The following is a 17,626-nucleotide window of genomic DNA, read 5'->3' as shown; positions in this document are numbered from 1 at the left end:
CTGCTAGACTTTTTCTAGGGAAGGATTGGGTGATTTAAGTCAGTACAGTTTCCTTCCTTCCCTGTGGATTCTCTGGAGACACGGACTCCCAGTGTCTTTTTTTGCCCTGGTGCGCACTGCTCAGTGTCCGCCAGCTGGCTGGCCACAGAAACTGCCTGTGCCTGGAGCACAGCTTAGTGATGGCGGCTCAGTCTCCGCCAGCTGTCTGGTGCGCAGAGACTGCCTGTGTCTGCCTTTGCGGCCTTCGGGAGCCCTAAGCTGGGTAATTTTCCGGGGACCTTTTCAGGCTGGGGGTGTCGGCTGAGTGCTCTGAGATCAGACCAGCTGTTTCCCTCCCTGTGTGTTTGCACCGGACAGTGAAACTCATTCGCTGGTGCCCTGGTGCCCACAGTTCTATCTCAGGTGGCGAATCAGGCGCGTAGGCAGGCAGGGCTCTGTGCTGGAGCCTGGGTCTCGGGCTCTGGCTCCAGGCTGGGTCCTGGGGTGCCCGTGGAACCCGAGTCTTTTCCAGGGGATGTCTGGGTGACCTAAGGCTGGTCCCAATCGTTTCCTGTACCCTGGGGTTATCTCTCGACTGAAAATTCCAGTCTCTGATAGTGTGGTGTGCACGGTTCAGTCTGGGACCGTGACCAGAGACACTGGCTTGTGGCTCTGGGCTGGGGCTGGGGTTGGCGGCCGGGGCAGCCAAGCATCTGATGGAACCGGGATCTCTTCCGCGGTTTAGCCGGGTGAGTTAAAAGCTGATTGAATCCCCCACCATGGGGTATCCTCTCACCCGGGAAACACAATGACTGTGTTTTATGGCCACGAGTTCTGATTACTGGTCACTGTGCTGATCCTGCTGCTGCTACTCAGAATGAGACTCCTCCCGGCGCCGCCATCTTGCCCCTCCTCCTGCCTTGAATCCCCTTTCTGGCTTTATAAAAAAGAAAGAAAAACTTAAAAACAAAGAAACAAACAAAAAACAATACAGAAGCAGCAGCAGCAGGACACAACGGTACATGCCTTTGATCCCAGAACTCAGGAAGCAGAGGTAAGCGGATTTCTCTGAGTTCAGGACCAGCCCGGTCTACAGAGTCTCAGGCCAGCTAGAGCTATACTGAGACTGCCTCAAACAGAACTAATCAAACAATTGTTATTTTATATAACATATTGGATTACTGACTTTTATTTTAGTGTTCCAGTACTTTGCTTCCAAATAAGTTGACTAAAACAAAAACCAACTTTTGCTTTATTTTTGGAGATAGGTCCTGAACCCACGATCTTCCGACCTCAGCCTCCTAACTGCTAGGATTACAGGTGTGTGTGCCCAGCCCAGGCTGAGAGGGGCCACATACTTTCCTTCCTAGTGCCACTTTTTCTCTTGACTCCTATGCTTAAAATCTATGTTTTAGACATCGTTTAAACTCTGTGAACATACCCTGACTTGGGCTATCTCGGCTGGTAGAGTGGTGGCCTAACGTGCAGAAAGCCCTCTGTTCACTCCCCAGCACCGCATAAACCCTGGCATGGCTGCACATCTGGGATTCAATCACCCTGGGTGTACAGGCAAGAAATCAAGTTCAAAGTCATCTTCAGCTACACAGTGAATCTGGGCTACAAGGGAACCTGTTTCAAAACAAAATGAAACAAAGCATCATACTACAAACTACAACTCCTGCTAGCTGGTGATTCAACTGTGACATCTTCCTCCTGGAAATAGATTCCTGCAGTGATCCTGTTAACAGATCCTTTCCATTCATCTTATCCAATCTTCTACCTTCTAAATACAAGTGCAGGCACTAACAGTTATAGAACAAAATACTCATGGAAGCAGAAAACCTATTTAAACCACTTACCTCCAAGTCACTGAAAAACAGATGTGTATCAGCCACTTCAAAAATCATTTCTTCCATTGTTAAACCTGAGCCAATTACTACTGTTGGGTCCTGGAATAAAAACAGAAGTGAGAATAGCACTGGTTCTAACTTTCAGATATTGCAAAACTACTCTGGGCCTAGTCCAACACGATACAAGTCCATAACAGTACTTCAAATCTTACTGAGGCAGTATCACTCACATTTATAAGAACCCGGGATTACAAAATATAGAGGCTATAAGGCATTAATAAAAATGTCAAAGTCAGGCGGTGATGGTGCACACCTTTAATCCTAGTTCTCAGGAGGCAGAGGCAAGGGGGCAGGTCTGAGTTTTAGGCTAACCTGGTCTACGTAGGAAATTGCCGGACAGCCAAGGATACAGAGAGAAACTGTCTCACCAAAACAAAACAAAATCCTGCTACTGTAATATGTATGATCCCCTTTTTGCTCATGTGACACAGGGAATACCAGACACCTAACTATCTAACCAACCAGGAAGTAAAGAAGACCAGAGTCAAAGGATGTGCAGGGTAACCAATGCAGGCTGCTTTAAAATGAAGCGTCAGTCTTCATGCAGAGCCTAAGTATTTTTCTAATGGTCTTAGGGATATAGTTTTGGAGCCTCTGTCAGCTGTGGAAAAGTACTCACAGGAGAGATTCCTGGTACTCCAAGATAACTGGGAGTAGCAAGACAGCAAAGTTATTTTTATAATTTATAATTTATTTCTAGAAATAAATGATCCTGGAGATGATCTGTGGTGAAGCAGTTTTGCACACTGGAGGCCGAGGCAGGACAACTAAGTTCAAGAACAGCTGAGGCTACACAGTGAGACCCTGTCTTAAAACAAAGAAATACACAGAACTAATAACAACTCATTCTTCTACTAAAAGTAATGCTTACACTGAAGACTAAATACATTTAATTTTGTCTGGTACAACTAACTTTTTAAGAAGCACATCTCTTTTAGATCTAGGAGATGTGGCTCACACCTGTAATCCCAACATTTGGGAGGCTTTAGAGGCAGGAGGATAACTGACACTTAGAAGCCAGCTTGTGCTGTACAATGAGATCTTGTCTCAAAATACAACATAACAGAAGTCACGTGATGATCTATTTTAGAAATCTTAGCTCTAGCTCATTTGAGGCTAAATGAAATTCTTAGAGATATTTTAGTGATTTAAGGCTTAATAGTCAGTCCTTAGAATATATAATCCTGAGATTTCACTCAATTTTCAGTCTTATTTTTATATTTTCATGCTCATAAAACACATTAAAAAGTACAGTTATTTATTTTGGGATGTGTATGTATGGTGTGCACATGGTCAGAGGACAGCTTGCGGGGAGCTGGCTCATGCTTCCACTGTGGGTGCGGAGGACCGCACTCAGGTCGTTAGGCCTGACAGGGAGCACTTTTACCTGGTAAGCCACTTCATCAGCAGGAAATGCTCCCTCACACAGCTTCAGAGTCAGCACTGCTCCTAGACCAGGCGTCTAGCTTGACCATCAACGCTACCCAGTTATGTAGCCTGCCTGATACAAGCCATCTGTCAAGTTTTATACATGGGGAGTTCTGAGCCAGCAGGGTAGGAGGAGGGGTATAGCCCAGTGGAATAGCATTTACCTAGCACTTGTGAGGCCCTGGGTTTGATTCCTAATACTGTTTTTTGTTTTGAATTTTTATGTGGATGGGTATTTTGCCTGCACGTTTGTCTTTGCATCACATGTATACAATGTCTGGAACTGGTGTTATAGATGGTTATAAGCTGCCATGTGGGTGCTGGGAACCAAACCAAAGTCCTTCATAAGAGCAGTAAGAGCTCTTAAATCACTGAGCCATCTCTCGAGACAAGCAGCAGAGAAAATGGATTTTCTACCTCAGCAGTTGGGAGAATTACATCAGCTTCTCATCTCTGTCAAAGGAAGGACGTTATAAGAGAAGACTCAAATTACCTTTCCATACTTCTGAACATAGGATCCAGTAAGAAGGGAATGAATATGATGATAGTGCTTCCCCAAGATCCAGCCATACCACTCCTAGGCATATATCCAAAAGAGGCTCAAGCACACAAAAAGGAAATTTGCTCAACCATGTTTGTAGCAGCTTTATTTGTAATAGCCAGAAGCTGGAAACAACCCAGATGCCCCTCAACTGAAGAATGGATGCAGAAATTGTGGTACATCTACACAATGGAATATTACTCAGCAATGAAAAATAAGGAAATCATGAAATTTGCAGGTAAATGGTGGGATCTGGAAAGGATCATCCTGAGTGAGTTGTCCCAGAAGCAAAAAGACACACATGGTATATACTCACTCATATAGACCTATAACATAGGACAAACCCACTAAAACCTGTGCATCTAAAGAAACTAAGCAAGAGAGAGGACCCTAACTAAAATGTCCAATCCCCATCCGGAAAGGCAAAGAGGATGGACATCAGAAGAAGAAGAAAACAGGAAACAACCTAGGAACCTACCACAGAGGGCCTCTGAAAGCCTCTGCCCTAGAGACTATCAAAGCAGATGCTGAGCCTGATGGGCAACTGTTGGGCAGAGTGAATGGAATCTTATGTAAGAACTGGGAAATAGTAAGAGCTGGAGAGGACAGGGTCTCTACAAGGAGAGCAACAGAACAAGAAAATTTGAACACAGGGAACTTCCCAGAGACTCATACTCCATCCAAGGTCTATTCATAGAGATAACCCAGAACCCCTGCACAGATGTAGCCCAGGGCAGTTCAGAGTCCAATTGGGTTACATAGTAATGTGAAGAGGGACTGCCTCTGACATAATCTGATTGGCCTGCTCTTTGATCACCTCCCCCTGGGGGGGGGGGGGGGAGCAGCCTTACCAGGCCATAGTAGAGGACAATGCAGCCACTTTTGATGTGAACTGATAGACTAAGATCAGAAAGGAGAGGAGAACCTCCCCTTACAGTGGACTTGGGGAGTGGCATGCATGCAGAGGGAGGAGAGAGGGTGGGATTGAGAGGGGAGGAGGGAGGGGCTTATGGGGGGATGCAGAATGAATAAAGTGTAATTGATGAAAAATAAAAAAAATAATAAATTAAAAAAAAAGAAAAAAAATAAAGCCAGAAAGGGACATCAGATCCCCTGAGAATTTAGTTACAACTGCTCGATGGATGCTAGGAAATAAATCAGCTTCTCTGGAAGAGCAGCCAGCATGCTTGACCTGTCCCTATGCTCAGCTTCTTGGTGATATCTTGCTTACTCTTTAATCCTACCTTTTTTTAAAAAATAATTTACCTTTTAGGTCTCTAATTGATAGATGATTACTCTTATTGCTATTAGATAGTTGTTGTCTACTTTAATTGGCTATTATTTTCTTTTCTGTATAATTTGTCAAAGGTTATGACTTGGTTAAAAAAAAAAGCCCTGTATCACATGTGCGCTATAAATGTGTTTTAAATATGATTTGACTTTTTCATGCCTTTTAGAAATCCATAATTTTAGTTTTAATAAAGTATAATTTACTATTACATTTTTTCTTTATATTAAAAAGTTTCTGGCTCTTGTTTAAAGTTAATTTACCTATCCTCAAATGGGAAATATAGTCTTCTGTATTTTCTTGTAGAAACTTAAAGTATTTTTTGTTTTGTTTTGGGCTTGGTGTTTTGTTTGTTTTATTATTTGGAGGTCTGGAAGTTTTTTTAGAAAAGGCTTCAGTCTGTATAACTCAGGATGGCATTAAAGTTAAAGTCCATCTGCCTCTGCCACCTAAGTGCTGTCATTGTAGGCATACGCTATCACACCTGGCTCTGATTATATTTCTACATGTGAATTATTCGTATAAGTGAAGCTTCATGTACTCAGCCAGTCTGTGATTAGGTGCCACGAAAATAGAACGCACTGAGAATATACAGTGAACAACTCTTAGCTTTGCCTTTTGAGTTTCCCTTTGAAGTGAACACGGCATAATAGATCATAGGATTGGGGCTGTGAGAAATTCAGAGTGGGAATCTCAGGCTGAGAGTCATGTTCCCATCATGGGCTTGAGCCTGTGTCTTGTTCAAGAAACAAGTAATAGTTGTTCTGGCCAGAGCAATGGGTTGCTGGGAAACAGGACAGAGGAGGAAAGGGAGTGAGTATTTCCACTTCATGACTCTACACTCTGCACTGTGTGCTGCATATGTTACGTCACTTCTAACAACAGCGATTTGGAAGTGAAGTAAAAACATTTCTAAACAATGCCCAGTTCTCCTTAAACACAGCTCTCCAGCAAGTCACATCGCTGTGGCTCTATCCAGTTGCTTCTCCTCAGCTCCACAGTGCTCTAATCTTCCTTCAACTACATTTGTTGGCAAAATGAGACAGCATAGTTTTTAATTAGCAAATACTAGTTTAAAACCTACTATGTGCCAATTATTATTCCCAAAGTGTATTTGTAATGATTTTCTAGACATAGCCCGCACTCAGGCCTGAAAGTTCTAAAAGAATTTGACCTAAATGTGTTCCTGCTTCCCAGGTCAGTACTACTCAATTTTAGGGGTCGTAAGAAATCCCTGGGGAATGTCTTAAAAATTGGAAATTCTAAACTGGGGCAAGGTGGCCTATAATCCCAGCACTCAGGGAGGCAGAGGCAGGTGGATCTCTGTGCGTTGGAGGTCAGCCAGGTCTACAAAGTGAGTCCAGGATAACCAAGGCTACACAGAGAAAACCTATCTTAAAAAGCAAAATAAAATAATAATAATTAAAAAATAAATAATAATTTAAAAATTGGAGATTCTAGGTCTTCAATTCTAGCAGTCCAAGTAGGTGTGTTATGAACCCAAGAATATGCATTTTTAAAAGCCTTCCCCAGAGGATTCTATCAGGGAAGACAGCAGGCAGTTAGGTGGTTGGTGCATTTGACCTTTTCTTTCTACTCTTTCTACTACTCTCCATTTGTATGATCCTGAGAAAATAATTTCATCTCTCTTTAGAACACAAGTTCTAGATCTAAGCATTGACTTAGATAACCTGTGATTATGCTTATATTTTAGGTATGCATTTCTGTTCCAGTTATTCTGTTTTTTGTTTGTTTGTTTGTTTGTTTGGGGGATAGTAAATTTTATATATTTGATAAACTCTATTTACATGTATTCCTTACGTGCCAGAATAGGGCATCAGATCCCATTATAGATGGTTGTAAGACACCATGTGGTTTCTGGGAATTGAACTCAAGATTTGGAAGAATAGACGGTGCTCTTAACTGCTGAGCCATCTCTCCAGCCCCCTATCCCCAGTTTTGATATCATACTTTTCCAGTATCTGCTTCATCTACAAAAATAATTTATATACAAACCAGGCTGTGCACACTTTTAATCCCAGAACTTGGAAGACAGAGGCAGGCAAGTCTCTGTGAGTTTAAGGCCAGCCTGTCTATAGAATGAGTTCCAGGACAACCAGGATTACACAGAGAAACCCTGTCTCAGGAAGGAAAAATAATAATAAAACCCTAAATTATGCAAGGGAGATATAATACCCGAGTCCTGCATCCTATCTTGTAGTAGAATTTACACTCTAATAGGGGACATAAAGGCACAGGACAGTGTGAGAGCAGTTGTGGAAATGAACTGTTGTGATTGCTAAAACTGTTAAGGAAGGTTTCAAGCAGCTGGTTTCCCTTGGACAGTGGGGGTGTCTATGTGACAAGGAGACTGAGGTGTTTCACCTCCTGCTTGTCGTACGTGCTCTTGTCGTATAGCATATCGTGGTAAGTGGCAGCACCTTTGTTCCCTGGAGTGAAATAATGTGTTTTGTCTTTTAACAGGAGTGTGACCAGGTGCATGTGGAAGATGTGGCTTCTGATGACAATGGCCAGGATCTGAGGTGTGGTAAACAGTGATGGCTGAACATCAGCACACCTAGTATGTACAAAGCCACTGCATTCAGAGGAAGCAGAAGATTAAAATGCTCACTGTTGCTAGAGGAGTCAGAAACCAGTCTAGTTAACCCAGACATAGTGTGATAAGGCAGAGAGGTGATAGGAAGCAGAGGACGTGAAGTGACACTGATCTGTAAAAGGAGCAGGTGGCACCATTAGGGAGGCCTCAGTGGCATAGCATTTGACCAAGGTCTCAGGAATTACCAGGTAGCCATACTGGATGATGAAGCCACATCTCAAGAGTGATGGCTACACTGTTGTACTGCTCTCTCTTTATATAGATTTCCTCTCAGGAGAAAGCATGCTTCTCAGTTCTAGTTGCACATAAGCATCAGGAATTTTGCTCAGTGTACTGTGGAGGTATGATGGTGTCAGGTATGATGGGTGGGGGGTTGTCATGACAGGGTTTCTCTGTGTAGCCTTGGCTATCCTGGACTTGCTTTATAGACCAGGCTAGCCTGGAACTCACAGAGATCCTCCTGCTTCTGCCTCCCCAAGTGCTGGTATTACAGGTATATGCCATTGTACTAGGGTAATATAGGTTTTTAAATTTTATTTTATGTGTATGAATATTATTTTGCCTGCATGTACGTCTGTGCATCACATGCATGTCTGGTGCCCACAGAGGCCAGAAGAGGGCACCCGATCTCCCCAGAACTGGACTTACAAGCTGTTGTAACCTGCCATGTAGGTGCTGGGAATCTAACCCAGGTCCTCTGAAAGAGCAGCCAGCTGAGGCATCTCTCCAGCCCCCATTTTTTGTTTTTGAGACAGGGTTTTGCTGTGTAGCCCTGGTTGGCCTGGAAGCCTCAGACTCAGCTCAGTTTACCTCTACATCCCATGTGCTAGGACAAAAAGCATGTGTAGTTTCCTAAATGGATAGGAAAGTTGGACACACCTGTCCATGTAGAACTGAGAAGGAAACCCTTGCAGAGCAGCAACCACTGGTGTGTGTTGTACCTTACATGGCCAAGACTGTTTGTTCCTTAGGAAGCAAGTAGCCTGTTGGCTTATATATTTGTTTGTTTTCTTTTATATATGTGATTGACCGGATTTCCTGTTTTATGTCTTGGCAGCTAATTTATTTACTTGGTTGTTTGGGTTTTTGTTTTGCTTTTCCCTAGACAAGGATTCTCTGTGAAACATCCTGGAACTCAGTCCTCAGTCCTGGAACTTGCTCTGTATATCAGGCTGGCCTCAAACTCAGATCTAGCTGCCTCTGCCTTCCAAGTGCCACCACCTGGCTTCTTGGCAGTTATATTTAGTGTAGACTCTTACACTTAATGTATTGAACCTTATTTTGACATGCTTGATTTTTGAAAAAAGTCTAGCCAAGCTGCCCTGGAAGTTGTTACGTAGCCCATGTGACCTTACACTTATGGTGCTCTAGATTCAGTCTCCCAAATGCTGGAATTACTGATGTGAGCCACAATGGCCAGCTCTATATCTCCTTTTTTATATAGCTTTAATCATATTTACACAGTTACAATAGTTGTATATTCTGCTTTTTTTCCCTGTATAGTATTCTGTCATCAATGCTTTTTTTTTTACTATGTAGTATTTTGTCCTTAATGAAAACAAATCAGCCTATATGGGGTGCTGGTGCTTATGTTATTTCCCCTCTTCCTCTCTGTGGTCACTGACATTTCATTCTGGGAAGGGAGGGAGAAGCTGGACATACTGGTGGTGCATACCTGTTGTTCCAACACTTGGGAGGTGGACACAGGAGGATCAGAAGGAAGTGTAAGTGTAGCCTCAGCTACATAGTGAGGTTAAGGCGGCCTGGGCCATATGAAGCTTTCTCTCCAAAAAACAAGCAGCAGCAAATGTGTTCTAGTGAGAAGATTGTTAAAGCATTACCTTGTTTATTAGATGCCAAGAACAGGCCACAGGAGCTCAGGTAACGTTTTACCTAAAGCCCTGTGGGTATGCTTTTTAATTTTCATTATCCCCTCTTTTTGCAGCAACTATAGTTTCTCAACAGATGGTTTCAGTGGTTCAGGAGGCAGTGGTAGCCATGGTTCATCTATGGGCGTTCAGGGAGGCATGGACTGGATGAGGAAACTGGCCTTCCGATACCTGAAAGTGAGAGAAATCTAGGATAAGCATAAAAGCAGTGTGGGTGGTAAGTGGACATCCATTCTGAACCTGTTTCTTAATGGTTTCCTGCATTCCTTTCCCAGAGTTCCTTGCAACTTTTTAGGAATTTATGCCACATTAATTCTGTTTGTAAACAAAAACATAGAGATCTAACTGAAACTCTTTGGAGACTCCACACCATTGGTGGCCGTCAGAATGAAAGACGTTAGGAGAGGCTGGGCACCATTGGTGGCAGTTAGAATGGGGCATAAAGGGCTGAAAAATGGCTCAGCAGTTAAGAGTGCTGGCTTCTCTTCCAGAGCACAGGTTAACTTCCACTTCCCAGCACCCACATAGTAGCTCTCAACCATCTGTAATTCCAGTTCCAATGTACCTGATGCCCTCTTCTGACCTCTGTGGGCAAAAGGCATGCATATTATACACATACATACATGCAAACAAAACATACACATAAAATAAAAACATTTAAAATTAAAAGAAATAGATGACAGTTGAGGCTCTGCACCATTGGTGGCCATTAGAATGGGGCTTTCAGTAGAAGCTCTACATTCCTAATTCTCCTTTTTCTGTTTTTTGTTTTGTTTTGTTTGATTTTGTTGTTGTTCTTAATGTGAGTTTTGTTTTGTTTTTAGAGATTGTTTTGTTTTTAGATTTTTCTGTGTATCTTTGGTTGTTCTGGAACTAACTGTAAACTAGTCTGGCCTCAAACTTACTCAGATCCACCTGCCTTTACCTGTGGGATTAAAGGCACCACCACTGCCCGGCTTCCTGATTCCTCTTATTTTAACTTTGGACAATTATGCTATTTCCTCTAGACAAACACCTTTTTAAAGAAACTGCTCTATTAGTCAGCTTCCACTGCTGTGATAAAATGCCTGAAAGGATCAGTTTAACTGGAGGAAAGGGTTATTTTGTCATGTGCTCATTTGGCCCTGTTATCTTGAGCTTAAGGCAAATCAGAATATCATGGCAGGGAGAGGCTGGTCACCTCATTGCAGCAGGGAAAGAAAGAGGGAGGAGGATGAGAAGGTAGCTTGGTTCCTAATACCACATTAAAGCACAGGACTTCCTACCTTCAGCTGAGGACAAGCCTTATCACATTAGCTTTTGGGGTATGGTTTAGATCTGTTATTTGGTTGAGGATGCCCAGACCATCCTTGAACTTGCCCCCAACACTAGGATTCTAGATATGCCCGGCAGTACCCAACTCAATACATTATATTTGGTGTAGTGTTTTTATTCTTAAGTCACAACCACTGTTGGTACTATTAATAGACTGCTGTACTTTGAATAGCAGACATTTAACACATCATAGCAAGTCAGATAGACCTAGTCACTACACTGGTTGGGAAATAGGCCCAGGATTATAATGACTGTGTCCAAGAAATTTTATTTGCCCAAAAATATTATTCGTGTTAGTGTGCCTAAAATTCTGTTACTCAGAACTAATTAGTCATGGATTGTTAAAAGTGATGGAGACAATAGAAATCTATTTTAAACACCTCTTTGGCATTTGAGAACTTAACATCCATCATGGGTCAAGCACAGCATATACAGTCACATAGCAAATAAATAGGCTGGCCACATTCCCTGATTTTAGGTCAGGGCCCTTTCCAATCTTTTTTTTTTTCTTTTTTTAAAGATTTATTTATTTACTATTTAGACAATATCCTGCCTACATGTGTGCCTGCAGGCCAGAAGAAGGCACCAGATCCTATTATAGATGGTTGTGAGCCACCATGTGGTTGCTGGGAATTGAACTCAGGATCTTTGGAAGAACAGCCAGTGCTTTTAACCTCTGAGCCATCTCTCCAGCCCCACTTTCCATTCTTATAGTTCCTTTATTTATGATGTGCTCTTATAAGAAAATATTTAAAACTATGAGCCATCGTCTTCAAAAATCATTCTGCACGCTATAGACTGTACAGGAGAGTGTTCTTCTATGTCAAGAGTCATGTCACCCACATGTGTGTGACTGAAAGCAGAGATAAGGCTTTGAAGTTTATTTGAGTCATTCCTGTGACAACCCTTTAATACCAGATGAAAATTTTGTATTAGCTTCCAGATCTCAGGAATCTAATTTCTTTTCTGAGTTCTTCCCCTCTCCCAAGCTTAAGTCTCAGATCCTTCCTGCCTACTAATTAGATCTAGTTCCAACTTACTCTGATATATAAAAAGTGATATCAGCCAGGTATGTGGTGCACACCTTTAATGCCAGCACTAGGAAGGTAGAAGCAGGTGGATCTCAGAGTTCAAGGCTAGCCTCATCTACAGAGTGAGTTCCAGGCTAAGACTGCCTCAAAACAAACAAACAAAACCTTCCTATCTGTTTTTATGATATTAGAAGAACACAGGGCTTTTTATTTAACCTTTGGTACAGAAAATTCTGAGTCACGTTTGCTTTTTGAATATTGTTACAGTGGCTCCCACATGAAACCTGTTATGTTTTTATGCAGAATCTATCTATTCTTGGAGATCAGCGTGTTAGCCTGCTGTTGCCTGGAATTGCTTCAGAAGTGACTAAAGTGCAGGGGCCTGGTCCTTCACCCTGGAATCCCCGCTGGCCTGTTGCTGTGCAGATGGAAGCATAGGGCAGTCACAGGGCAGTGCTAGCTGGGGAAGAATCTTGACCCTGGCTATTCCCGCTGGCCTTTGATCTTTGTTTTTAGAGCTAAGAACTGTTGTAACAGTCATTTGTCCTTGCTTGTTTCCTAGTGTTGTGTTGTAAAGCAGTGCTATTCAGGTATGGTCGCTCAGGCTGTAGATAATGCCCATTGTTAATACAGAAGGACCTTATACCAGAACCTACTTAACATGTTTCTGTCAGCTGACCTTGTTACGGTGTGCCCGTGGGAAAGCAAACATTTTGGTGAAGAGTCAGGTTTGAGTAGCAAAGTTTTCTAAAACATGGGAATGGATAAACTCAGGTACTCATAGAAGTTACTTCTTCATATAGCAAGTAAATTGGTTACTTGTATCCAGCACAGCACCTGACAAAAGCTGCTTACAAAAGGAAGGGTTTTTGGTTCACAGTTCAAGGACGCAGTCCACTACTGCAGAAGTCACAGTGGCAGGGACAGGGGACACTGATCACATGGGTAAACAAAGATGGAAGAATCCTTGTGCTCAGCCTGCTCTCTCCTCTTCCCACCTCTGTGACCTAATTTTGATGGTCCTTCACATTCATGAGCAGAGATGAAGCTGATGACAAATGAACCATCTTAGTGAGTTTCTGATGTAGCGATAACAAGTGTGTCTGCTTTATCTGAAAGGCTCCTGAGCCCCTAGAGGAAGGAAGCCCTGCAGAGACGAAGAGCAGAGACCGAAGTTCTCATGGACTCCTGGTCAGGAACTGCGTTAAAGTCCTTGCTTCTCATCCAGTCTCGGGATAGACATGTCTGTTTTACACCCCATCTTCTCACGCTGTTTTCTGTCCCTAGTCCAAACTAGGCCATCCCCCAAAACGGGGCTTAGGAATGGAGATTGGAAAGTTCAAATAAGCCAGGCAGGGGTAGCTCACACCTTTCATCCCAGCACTCTAGAGGTTGAGGCCTGAGGATCTCTGAGTTCAAGGCCAGCCTGGTCTACAGAGTGAGTTCCAGGACAGCCAGGGCTACACAGAGAAACCCTGTCTCGAAACAGAGAAAAAAAGAAAGAAAGAAAAAAAAAAGGTTAACATGAGCCCTGGCAATGGAAGCAGAGGCAGGTGGGTCTCTGTGAGTTTGAGGCCAGCCACAGCTACACAGAGAAGCACTGTCTCAAAAACAAACAAACAAAAAGATAACAGAAGTTAAATGAAAAGGGGTCTAGAGCCAGGCATAGTGGTGTGCACCTGCAGTCTCAGGTTCTGAGAGATGGCGCCAGGAGGATCAGGAGTTAGTTCAAGGCCACCTTGAGCTATAGAGTGAGTTTCAGGGCAGTCTGGGTTTCAGAGACTGTCTCAAAAAGAGGAGAAACAATGAATGGCAGCAGTTCATTATTAGGGGGCCAGCAATGCTGCTGAGTCCGACATGCACAGTAAACAAATGTAATTTTTAAAAAAATTAAGATGGGGGCTGGAGAGATGGCTCAGTGGTTAAGAGCACTGTCTGTTCTTCCAGAAGTCTTGAGTTCAATTCCCAGCTTACAAGATGGTGGCTCACAACCATCTCTACTGGGATCTGATGCCCTTTTCTGGCATGCAGGTGTACATTCAGATAAAGTATTTATTTACATAAAACAAACAAATAAGTAAATCTTTTTTAAATTTTTTATTTAACTTTTATTAATTACACTTTATTCATTTTGTATCCCCCCTAAGCCCCTCCCTCCTCCCCTCCCGATCCTACCCACCCACCCTCCCTCCTTTTTTATTTTATTTTTTTTTTAAGATTATCAAGGGTTTTTTTTGCCTTGACCCATAGACTGGAAAATAAACGCAGCTATAGCATGTACCAATACCATATTGTTCCCTCTCTCCCTCATGTCTATAACTTGGAAAACAAACAAAACTCTCCCTGAGGATAGCCATCCAGTAATAGTAATAGTGTAATATAAGTATAATATAATGTATTAATAATAATAATCCTAAATTAACTTCTTTAGGCCCAACGGAATTATTGTGTCTTCTGTAACCTGAATGGCTGTTGTGTGAAGAACAGAAAGAACCTGACTGGCATTGCCATTATTTAGAACAACAAATGCAAGCTCCTCACTGTGTACTTGTTTTCCAAAATGTGGTATTCTTGATAAGACTGCGGTAGCAGCTAACAGGTTGCAGGGCAAGGGGATGGCTCAGGAGTTGAGAGCACTCACTGCTCGTGCAGAGCGCCCAGGTTCAGTTCCCCGCACCTACACATGCACATAAGCAATCTCACTGGCCCCTCTGCCCTTTAATATAGAAAAATAATCTGAATAAGAGTAATAAATGAGCTGGAAATGGTGGAGCATGCCTGTAATCCCAGAACACAGGAGGCAGAGGTGGGAATATCTCTTAAGTTGAAGACCATCCTAGTTTATATATTGAGTTCCAGGACAGAGCTACATGGAGAAACCCTATCTTTAAAAACAAAAAGAAAAAAAGAAGAATTAATATTGGCATTGACTAGTAACATCCAGGTCTTTGAGATTTTCTTTTAAGGGCTGGAAAGATGGTGCAGAAGTTTAAGACCATTGGCTGTTCTTCCAGCGATCCCGAGTTCAATTCCCAGCAACCACATGGTGGCTCAAAACCATCTATAATGAGATCTGGTGCCTTTTTCTGGCCAGCAGGCATAACAAGCAGGCAGAACACTGTATACATAATAAATAAATAAATCTTTAAAAAGAAAAAGTTAGAGCCTAAAGAGCTGACCTGTTTGAATTTGTGCTCCTGCATTGCTTCAGTTTTACAAGTTCATTTTTCTTCTTACTGTTTTCTAGAAAGAATTGTATGAATGTTCTGATCACAACCACCCAGCTGGTTCCAGCCCTGGCCAAGGTTCTCCTGTATGAACTAGTCTGTGAATTCAAGGCCAGGCTGGTCTACAAAGCCAGTGCAGGACAGTCAAGGCTACAACAGAGAAACCCTGTCTCAAAAAACAAAAAATAAAATAAAATAAAATAAAAACCAGATGCCAGAGGATTGCAAATGTGGATGGCTGCACTCTGTTACAACATGCTTCTAGCCAACCATGCATCACAGACCACTGAGTCAAAACAAAACAAAAAACAAACAACAAAAAGAGGAAAAGCGGAGGGGCCCCTGCCTAGAATAGCACTTCACTTTAGCTCAGCCTCCTCTCTTTGAGCTCCGGCCTTGACCTCTAACTCTGCTCATTTTTCCCTTTTTTTGCCCTTGAACTCGTGGAAGATTTTGACTCAGCCTGCCACGAATCAGCCACGGTTCCTCTTTCGTCTGCCCACTTCAGCAAGAACACCCTGGACAAGTTCGGGTCACCATACGTCTTGGTCAGCAGTCACTTGCTTGTGAGATAAATTTGTTCAAACTTGAAAGACTCAAAGACCAAGAGTCACCAGAATCCATGGTGACGATCGATCGAAGTCATGTGATAGGATGTGGACAGGAGACCGTTACCTGCCTTCTCTACCTAGGGGAATTCCAATAAGTGCCTATTGTTCTGCTGAAATGAATGTGAACCTCCTGGTATGTTGAAGAGACAAATGATAAAACCTAGTTTTGTCACTTTTGGACCTCTCACCCGGATCAAAGATAGTGAGAGGAGTCAGAATGTTAAAAGGAGAGAGAATATTACAAAGGAGAGACAGCGCTGAGGAAAAGTATTGTCTATCTGCTCTGTTGGCTGGGTTGAGGCGAATGAGATCAGAATTGATAGCCTTAAGCTGGGCAATGGTGGTGGCCCACGTCTTTGATCCCAGCGCTTGGGAGGCAGAGGCAGGTGGATCTCTTAAGTTTGAGGCCAGCCTGGACTACAGAGTTCCAGGACAGTCAGGGCTACACAGAGAAACCCTGCCTTGAAAAAAAATAAAAATAAATACATAAAAGAGTGTACATCCCAAAATGTGTCGTTTTAACACATTAATTGTTCTGAGAGGAAGGCGACTGAGAAATGGGAGGTATAGGAGGAAATCTCTTCCTGCCCATATTCTACCCCAAATCAAGGCACTGATTTCCCATGTGAAACAGAGAGGAAACCAGTCATATCCCTGGAAATGGGGAGCTGCTGCCAAGATAAGTCTGTTCCAACCAACCCCATGAAAGAAAGCCGTATCTTCCATTAGTCTCTCCCCGTCACTCTCCCACAGCTAATTGCCCGCTGTCAGGACCCCTTTTCCCTCGGTCTTTTCCTGTCTTCACAGTTCATGACTCACATTATAATGACAAACCAGACACAGTTGCACATGCCTCTAATACGGGGCTTGGGAGTCCCAGGCAGGAAAACTGTAAATTCAAGAGCAGCCTGGGCTACACAGCAAGATTCAGCCACAAGGCAACACAATGAGATGCAGGGGTTCACGGTGGCACACGCCTGTCATCCTAGACCTCAGGAGGCAGAGGCAGGAAGATCACAATTTACAGGTCACCCTTGGTTTCAGAGCAAATTGAAGACGGGCTTAGGCTACAATGAGATCCATCTTAAAAATGAAAACCTCAGAGCTATCAAACTTGGTGGCTGCTGAATGCTGGGGCCATACATGACACTCCAGTTCACCCCCTCCATCTTGGAAAATGGGAGACAAGAATGTAAGAGGCAGAGGAAAGAGTGGGGTATTATGGAATGCAGATGTTCGGGTATAGCATGGTCATTGCGCCCTTGAACTTTCAGTAGGCACAAGCTGCACACAAGACGAGGGCCATCAACCTGCTACCATGCTGTGGGGAGGGGCTCCGGATTACAGGTATGTGCTACCATGCCCAGCACTAAAACCTTTCCAATAACCGCATCTGGAGGTACAGCCAGTGAGCCAAGCACCCCCCACCCCGACTTCATGGGGTTTGGTCTAGGAAAGAAGACTGAACATACTTTGCATGATAGATGCCATGACCAAAGTCAGCTCAGGGAGGACAGGGCTTGCTTGGCTTACAGTTCCATGCCAGAGTCCACCATCAAGAGAAGCCAGGGCAGGAACTCCAGGCAGGAACCTGGGGGCAGGGACCAGAGCAGAAACTATGGCCGAACACAGCTCACTGGCTTGCTCGTCATGGCTTGAGCCTCACCTCTCATCTCCTTATACAACCCAGGCCCATCTGCCCAGCACTTTTCACACTGCTCCAAGCCTACCCACAATAACCGTTAATCAAGAAAATGCCCCACAAACACACCAAACGAGCCTGCCAGCCAA

At 43.3% G+C, this 17,626-nt stretch overlaps 1 pseudogene; it reads left to right on the top strand.

Moving 5' to 3' along the window:
- The window catches only part of LOC110542639 (eyes absent homolog 3-like), an 84,974-nt pseudogene extending 68,630 nt beyond the window's left edge, over positions 1–16,344 (top strand).
- The last annotated feature ends 1,282 nt before the right edge of the window (positions 16,345–17,626 follow it).

The sequence above is a fragment of the Meriones unguiculatus genome, chromosome 12 (assembly GCF_030254825.1).
Source record: "Meriones unguiculatus strain TT.TT164.6M chromosome 12, Bangor_MerUng_6.1, whole genome shotgun sequence".
Lineage (NCBI taxonomy): Eukaryota > Metazoa > Chordata > Mammalia > Rodentia > Muridae > Meriones > Meriones unguiculatus.
Note: the sequence above shows the minus strand (reverse complement) of the source record. Positions and strands in the feature narration are given on the sequence as shown.